Here is a 9,307-nt window from a genome sequence, read left to right as displayed (position 1 = left end):
GGCAGGCTCCTCCTGTTGCCACCAATCACAAAGGTGGTAGCACAGCAGATTTCCCAATGGCAGAGTAGCTGCAAAACAAACATTGAGACCTTCCCCAACACCACTATCTTATGTGGAGACCAACGGTACCTATGTAGAGGGCACAAATTTAATCCCACAGGAGCTGAAACAGTTAGCAAAGGAACAGGGGCTGGTGGAAGGAAGATCAAAGCTAAAACAGCTCAGAAATTTGAGAATCATTACCAATGTGTTCAGCTCATGCAGCATGTGGGGCTGACGGATGAAATGTGGCAGGTCACGGCTCACATTACCCTGCTGTGGGAGTGATGTGGAAAGCAAGACAGTGGAGTGTATGGGGAGAAGGGTAGAAGGTAACATCTCTGGCAGATGTGCTGGCTGCTCATGGGACCTTTTGTTGGGCTTTTATGAGCCCACATTATAAAACATATATCCTCCAACTCATGGAGCAACACCATGGGAGATCCAACAGTATTCGATCAATCTTAGCTAAATCTATCTGTATATCTTATTAAAAATCTTACTGGCAGGAGAGTGTAATTATAGCATGACAGGTTTACATTGGAGTTTCCATTAAAACCATGGACATAAAAATTAAAAAGGACACAATGTATGACTTCAAAATGTGGACCGAGTTACATCTGTGTGCCCTGGTCAAATTATCCCTCACCCTCTAACTTTGCTTCACCTGAAGATTACATTTGGTTTTGACTGACTCTGTGCAACATCTAGGGAGATCAACTAGTCTATATTTTAAAACTCTTGTATATATGCGCATTTCCTATCCCAAAAACTTGACTTCCTGTCAGGATTTTTGATTAATGGTTTTATGTCAACATTTATAATGGAAAATCCCTATCTACCTCGGTCAACAATGGGTTGTCACGATTCTGGCTTCCATCTAGTAGGTGGCATTGTGGCAGCTCCTCTGTCCGTCTCCCAGCAGCTTAGGTTTTAGTACCGACACCTAGGAAGTTCCTCCGTTCTGCTCCAGCCTCTGCTTTTGAAGTTCCTGTAAGTTTTCAATTTTTGGAACCATTTTTTGAACGTTGTGACTGATATTTTTTAAAATATATTTACATTTGCCTCCTTCAACTTTCCCCCTTTCATTTTTAACTGGAACTCCATTCTTCACCCAGGCCCTACTCCAAGTACTGTGGGAAACACCATGGCAGATTTACTAGCACATAAATTTCTTGAGGTGATAACACTAACACCCCCAGTTCCTCTACAGGGTAGTGTTGCTACCTCAAAACAATATTACAAGAACTCCCATTACTCTTGCCTGCTCCACAGATGGCACTGTAACCCCTCTCAGTCTCTTACAACAAACACAGCTAAAAGACATACAATTTCCTCTGCTAACTGTGAGCAACACCACAGGAGGTGTCTTAAAATACTTCAACGTTTGGTGCTGAACATCAAGTTCAGAATCTTGACAAACTAAAGCTGCTACCCCATCAGGGAAACATTTTAAACCTCATTATAGGGTGTAAATGTAACTAATGTGATTGCAAGCTATAAAACCAGTGTACCTTGACAGTCTGGCTTGAACCTTAAAAAGACAAGATCGCTATTGTCAAGAATTATTAATAGTTCAATGATTGTCTTTGGAACTAAGCCACATGTACACAGTGCAATGAATACCAATTGAAATTGCTGTCTCAGCAATTTGGCTGAAGGGCAACAAGAAAAACTAAAGACCAGCATAGTAGCTGCAGTTTTCCACTTTTTGGATCCCTCATTTCATATGTGCAAATAGATACATCTCTTCTTTCATTTTCATTACATCTGTCCTGAGAACTACACACAGTATTCAGAATTTCCAGCCGCACTTGGCAAGAAACCTGGCGCATCGATCTGGGCAGTGCACCCTCGGGGGTAGAAGACAGACGAGAGGTAGCATTGAACTAGGTGGGGTGGCAGGGGGTTAAGAGGAGAAGGGAGGATAGTATTGACCAGAGAGCAAGCAGTCTCTAAGAGAGGGGGAGAGAAGGAACGCCCCCAGGTACACCTCTCAAAAGGATGGCTTGGGGAGGCGCAGTTTAGGGTAATGGGGCAGAGAAACAGCAGAAAATAGAAACCATGTGCCTCCTCCCACTCAAACAATTGGTGTACCTCAACCAAGAAATTTGCATATTGGTTTCTAACATAGCTAAATTCAGTGTGATCATACTGTACCAAAGTAATATTTTCTATAGGACTGGGCATTTTTTTTAAAAAACGCAGTAAGGATGCCTGACTGCAATCCTCCATACACCCACACAACAATCTAGCATTGGAAAATGGAGGGGGGGGGCGGTTGCAGGTACGTTTTCACACATCAGAATTGGCAACTGCTCCCAAAATAAGATGAGCAATGACTCATTTTTAAAAAGTGCGCCCTTTTAAAGTTGGTACCATCATGGTGACAAGTCACAACAATTAGACATATAAGTTTTTATTCACCAGTGGTCATTTTGAAAATGCCGCATAAGAAACTTGTTTCTGGACACCAAAACACCATACTTCTGTACAGAGTTCACTGTCACTGACTTTAGACATTCCACAGCACCCTGCCTTTTTATTGCAAATAGTTTATTATTGGGGGAGGGGGAAAGAGAGGAAGAAGAGGAGCAGCACAGATGTTCACTGGAAGGTGAGTTAAATTTGCTTTAAGTAGGTCTCTTGTCTTCTTAGTGCACAGTTTTGTTTATATGGGAGAGGTAGTGCCAGTAACTAATCTGTGTCTCATGCTTTTGAATGCTACAGGTTGCTCAAGATTCCAGAACACTACTGCATTCAAAGAAATGTGCCAGTCTCCAAATCACTATGCACAATCAATTTCACTGCCAATTTTTTTTTAAAAACAAAACTTGGTAGGTTTGGTCTTCAATCCATTAAGTGCCATCAAAGATGCAGCTCGCCATTCAGGGTGAATTCCCTAGCTAATCAAGATCCTGATTCCTTTGGGACATTGGCTAACTTGTTAGCGGCCTTTTGAGATCATCAGCTCAGTTGAAGGAAAAGAAAGGTTTGTTCAGGTTGTTCCTGAAGAATGAGAAAAATGTCCATGTTAACTAGATCTTGTACTCATTCTGGTTGTAGACAGGTTGCTTAAAAATTTTAAAAACAAAGCTTGGCCACAGACAAAAACTATACAGGCCAAAGCAACTGTACGTCATTCAGTTCTGCTATGCTACTCTGAAGACAAGCTTTAAATGGTCAGAGTCTGCAGCTATCAGGTGCTACTAAAAGAGCATTTCCATTTTTTGGAGCTGTTGAGGACTTTTGTTCCAGTGATAGCTTAACTACTTCTTAAATCAGTTCTTTTTTTGAAATATTAAGCCTTGAATTCAAGTCTTCAGAAATAAAACTACTTTGGAAGCTATTTTGTTAGCTACATTTTAAAGCAGAAATGTTCTTTGGAAGATTTCCATTTAGGTTCTCCTGAGAGTTCATATGGAAAAATGCAGATTATGGTATAGCAGTGAGCCATAGAGACCAGGAAGGTCTCTCGTCTGTGTAGTGATGGGGCACTACAACTGGTCGTGTTCAGTTTTTGTTGGGGTTGGGAGAGGGAGGAAAAAAGGCAGAATTATCAGCCAGAATGTCCAGTCCTGATCACTGTCCAATGACTGTATTCAACAGCAAAGATTAGGCTCAACTGTGATGCCCCTAGTGGTCAAACAGCCAACCAACGCTCAAATATGAAGAATGGCTAACCAAGCAAAGTATTAGAAGACTACTGGATCCCATACCAGTTAAGGCATTGGTTTGCAGCGTTATCTGGAACCAAGAGGAAAGAAACAGTCTCCACTAATAGGTATGCTCCTCTGGGTTCCATTTCCGAGCAAATCCTTATTTGGAGGACAGATAGCAAAAATATCTAGCCACAAATAATTCAAGATATATTTTCAAGTTCAGAGTGTTCTTACCGGAGGTGTACATCTTTATAGAATGTGCAAAAACTGAAGCCATTACCTCCCATTTAGATCAGTTTTAAGCTGTTAAATATATTATCCAAGAGATGCAGAAAATATAAATGGGCACCTATGAGGTGTAAGGTTTAGGCAGAAGGAGAACATATCAATTTTAGAATGTCTAAGGAATCAACCAACGAAAAATACATTTCAAACACCAAGAGTTGAAATAATGGTCATTCAACAGAGCAATCCAGCCTTTTCTCCATACCTTGAACACTTTGATTTGGCAGCTAGCTGAATGAAGATGCTCTGTATATTCACCATTTTCATTCTCTTTGAATGTATCTATTTGAATTCGGAAAGGCACTCCTTTTTCTCCTCCATGTTTCCTCGTTGTGAATTCAGTACTAATACAATGCACCTAAAGAAACAAGCAGGTACATGACCAAGAGAAAAAGCATGAAAAAGGAAAATGACAAGGTACCAAACAATTGCAGCTTTTTATGGAATTTCCTCTGGAAACATCTATTTAATATTTCTTTACTGCGATGTTGGACAGTAAAATGTTTTATTACGATCAAATATCTGCTGGAAAAAGCTAATGTATTACCAGTTACAATTAATCTAAAACCACATTATGTGCCAGGAATACCAATTGGAGTGTACACATGCCCAGTGTCGTGTCTTGTGAGCAACATGATCACTCTACATGCCCTAATTTGGATTTCACTGGAGACATACACTGCATTATAGTCAGCAATGCTCTGAAGTTCAAAACCTATAGTTTTCTATTCTTGATGGGAATTCATGGAGAAGGGGCAGCAATGGAACTATGGCAATTCTTTGAAACCAAACAAATGGATTAGGGGAAAGAAACCCAATCTTTTATTTCAGTTCAACTCTTTTTGGGACCTTTTTAACCTTTTTTCTTTTAAAAAAATTCTCACTTGGATTTTAATGTGGGAAAAACTAAAAGACATTTAAATTTCATTACATTTTTTGTTGATTACATTCAATATGTATAATAAAGTTAATAAAGCATTTTCAGGTAGGTTTCAGAATTGTTGAAAAATCAAGAGGCCTTGTTTCTGCATAAGTAACATGGAGATGTGATTGAATTGACAATGCCTCGAGGAGACATTCCACCCCCTTTTTCCTCAATCAGTATAGCCAAGCTCCATGGATGCATAATGCTATAAATCAAGATAATACTGGACTGAATCATAAAAGATGTTGGGGTACAGTAGCTATGTGGCAGTATAAATTAGCAGAATATTCCAAGCCACGAACAAGTACATAGGTATCTGAAAATGAACGAGAAATCTGGAGAATCTTTTGGTAGCATTAAAATCAGATTGTACAATTTAGATTTAAACCTCTACAGTCTTCTTTTATCTTCTCCATCCTGCCAAAGAAAAATAAAACGTTTCACTTTGTTTTGGGTGGGAGGGGGTTAGAAAGAGTAAAGGGAGAGGGGAAATGGTGATAAATTTTTTGGGTCCTACGTTTTGCTTTGAATGCCTAATTACACACTTTTAAATCTTACTTCTCATTTAATTTGAGTTTGAAATGCATCAAGAAAGGAAACAGTGTACACCTTAGCTAAACATGTGGGGGGGGGGGGGGGGGCGGGGGGAAGTATTATATGGACAATTATTCAAGCAACATAAGCACTGAACTCTAGACTAGCGCCCTCAAGTTTCAAACCCCATTTTTTTTAACATAAAATAAATCTCCATTTTTCTCCTCTTCTGAAGATACAGACTCATGCTGGAATACAGTTGCGGGATCTTGTCCAAGTTGTCATCCTTCATAAGAAAGCCAATGTATGGCAACAGGCTGCTTGACATCACAGCCAAGCCAAGCCCTGTTCTCACTTGACATCCACGCGTGCACTTCCAGTAGGGATCATAGAATAGCATTCAGAAGCAGGAACTCGGGCTGATTTTTCATCTGTCTAGTCAGAGATCAAACTCAGCAGATACTATTAACCAACTTGGGACCTTTTGTTCTGTGTGGCCTAGTGCCCACTAGGTCATGAGAAGAGATCTCAATTCTGGTCTGGACTGGCATGTTCACACAAACTTTCTCCGAAGGTGCCCCTCAATTGGGTTTCTCACACGACCTATTGATCGAAGATTAGGTCACAGTGTAACCAAGTAGTTGAAATGTCAGTATGTAAGGACAGAAACAAAATTATCAGTGTGGAAGTAAAGGAATTCACACACCAACTTTTCACTGTTACCTGCTCATAAAATTGGTACATGCACAAAACTGATATGAGCAACTTGCTCTCGAGAAGTAAATAATCAGGATATACTAAACCCTGAATAATGGAAGAGACATCATACCTGGATAAATACAGAGGTTCTTTTTGAAGGGTCCCAAAGAAACTCCACTGTATTTAATTGTGTTGGATTTGCTCTGGGGTCAACAATCCCTACTGACAAAGGGATATCTGAAACAAAAAACAGGTATTATTGCAGAAACACTCAAATTCAAATTGAACAATTGCTTATCAAGGAGCTACTATTACCCCAGATACAGCATTGCATTTGGTCACACTATCCAGTCAAAAAATAAAAATGTTGCATTTATCAAAATATCAGCAGCCACTTGGGTCACTGCTGAAGATCTAAAGAGCACAGCTATGTAATATGCAGCTTTACAAATCTTACTTGGAAATAGAGTGTGAATCCGAGACAACACAGGCCATTAAAAGAATTTGCCTCAATTGACTAACATACAAACTAAGGATAATTCACTACTCTAATTAAACCACACTCAGGAATTCCACTACAATAACCATTACCCTCATTATTACCTGAGCAGAGTTATCAGAAGGGCAACCTTCACCTTCATTATTCCTCCAGACCCCAAATGTTTCTTTGCCCTTCCCACCTCACTATATTACCTGATATAGAACAAGTTACAATCAAGATGCTGCAAGATCCTATTCATACGTGACAAGGGAGTTACCTACATCACCACATGAAAAAAAAAGTTCATTATGAGATGGGCAAGCATTACCCTTCCATCAACTCCACTCAGATTTGAATTTTTAAAAATCCAGAAGCATTTAAACTGAAGGTAAAGCCCAGGGGCCTAGAATGTATTTTTTAAAAATTGATTCTTGGGATGTGGGTGTCACTGGCAAGGCCGGCATTTATTGCCCATCCCTAATTGCCCTCGAGAAGGTGGTGGTAAACCACCTTCTTGAATCGCTGCATTCCATGTGGTGAAGGTGCTCCCACAGTGCTGTTAAGTAGGGAGTTCCTGGATTTTGACCCGGTGACGATGGAGGAACGGCGATATATGTGTCCATGTCGGGGTGGTGTGTGACTTGGAGATGATGTTCCCATGATGTTGCTGCTCTTGTCCTTCAAAGTCCGAGAAGCCATGGGTTGGGGAGGTGTTGTCGAAGAAGCATTCGCTAGTTGCTGCAGTACATCCTGTAGATAGTACACACTGCAGCCACGGTGCGCTGGTGGTGGAGGGAGTGGATGTTTAAGCCAGTGGATCAAGCGGACTGCTTTGACCTGGATGGCATCAAGCTTTGAGTGTTGTTGCAGCTGCACCCATCCAGGCAAGTGGAGACCATTCCATCACACTCCTGACTTGTGCCTTGTAGATGGTGGAGAGGCTTTGGGGAGTCAGGATGTGAGCCACTCACAGCAGAATACCCAGCCTCTGACCTGCCCTAGTAGCCACAGCATTTATGTGGCTGGTTCAGTTGAATTTCTGCTCGATGGCGAGCCCCAGGATGTTGATGTGGATTCAGCAGTGGTAATACTGTTGAAAGTCATGGGGAGATGGTTAGATCTTTCTCGTTGGAGATAGAATCATAGAAAGGTTATGGCACGGAAGGAGGCCATTCGGCCCATCGAGTCCGTGCCGGCTCTACGCAACATCCCCACCCTATCCCCGTAGCCCTGCACGTTTTTCTCGTTTCAAGTACTTATCCAGTTCCCTTTTGAAGGCCATGTTGAATCTGCCTCCACCACCCCCTCGGGCAGTGCATTTCAGATCCCAACCACTCGCTGTGTAAAAAGGTTTTTCCTTATTTTCCTTTGGTTCTTTGCCAATCACCTTAAATCTATGTCCTCTGGTCCTTGACCCTTCCACTAATGGGAACAATTTCTCTCTATCTAGGCCCTTCAGGATTTTGAATACCTCTATCAAATCTCCTCGCAACTGTCTCTGTTCCAAGGATAACAACCCCAGCTTCTCCAGTCTATCCACGTAATTAAAGTCCCTCATCCCTGGAGTCATTCTCGTAAATCTCTTCTGCACCCTCTCTAAGGCCTTCACATCTTTCCTAAAGTGCAGTGCCCAGAACGGGAAAAAATATTCCAGTTGTGGTCAAACCAGTGTTTCATAAAGGTTCATCATGACTTCCATACTTTTGTACTCTATGCCTCTATTTAAAAAGCCCAGCATCACGTATGCTTTTTTAACCACTTTCTCAACTTGCCCTGCCACCTTAAACGCTTTGTGCACATATACCCCCAGATCTCTCTGTTCCTGCACCCCTTTTAGAATTGTGCCATCTAGTTTATATTGCCTCTCCTCGTTCTTCCTACCGAAATGTATCACTTCGCATTTTTCTGCATTAAATTTCTTCTGCCACGTGTCCGCCCATTCCACCAGCCTGTCTATATCCTCTTGAAGTCTATCACTATCCTCCTCACTGTTCACTACCCGTCCAATTTTTGTGTCATCTGCAAATTTTGGAATTGCACCCTGTACACCCAAGTCCAAGTCATTAATATATATCAAGAAAAGCAGTGGTCCCAGCACCGATCCCTGGGGAACACCACTGTACACCTTCCTCCAGTCCAAAAAACAACCGTTCACCACTACTCTCTGTTTCCTGTCACTTAGCCAATTCTGTATCCACGTTGCTACTGCCCCCTTTATCCCACGGGCCACAATCTTGATGATAAGCCTACTGTGCGGTACTTTATCAAACACCTTTTGAAAGTCCATATGCACCACATCAACTGCATTGCCCTCATCTACCCTCTCTGTTACCTCATCAAAAAACTCTATCAGGTTAGTTAAACACGATTTGCTTTTAACAAATCCACGCTGGCTTTCCCTAATCAATCCACACTCGTCCAAGTGACTGTTAATTCTGTCCCAGATTATAGTTTCTAGAAGTTTCCCCACCACTGAGGTTAAACTGACTGGCCTATAGTTGCTGGGTTTATCCTTACACCCTTTTTTGAACAAGGGTGTAATATTTGCAATTCTCCAGTCCTCTGGCACCACTCCCATATCTACGGGTGTTTGGAAGATTATAACCAGTACCTCCGCAATTTCCACCCTTACTTCCCTCAGCATCCGAGGATGCATCCCATTCGGACTGGGTGACTTATCTA

General features: G+C 41.5%; 1 long non-coding RNA gene across 1 annotated transcript; it reads right to left on the bottom strand.

Moving 5' to 3' along the window:
* Positions 1 to 833: 833 nt before the first annotated feature.
* On the bottom strand, positions 834 to 6,380 carry LOC137319410 (uncharacterized). The gene is made up of 3 exons (XR_010962140.1): positions 6,275 to 6,380; positions 4,192 to 4,344; positions 834 to 1,030 (listed from the first exon to the last, which is right to left on the bottom strand). It is a non-coding gene; the product is annotated as an uncharacterized lncRNA (long non-coding RNA).
* Positions 6,381 to 9,307: the final 2,927 nt, after the last annotated feature.

The sequence above is a fragment of the Heptranchias perlo genome, unplaced genomic scaffold, assembly GCF_035084215.1.
Source record: "Heptranchias perlo isolate sHepPer1 unplaced genomic scaffold, sHepPer1.hap1 HAP1_SCAFFOLD_838, whole genome shotgun sequence".
Classification (NCBI taxonomy): Eukaryota; Metazoa; Chordata; class Chondrichthyes; order Hexanchiformes; family Hexanchidae; genus Heptranchias; species Heptranchias perlo.
This window is presented reverse-complemented; position numbering and strand designations above follow the sequence as displayed.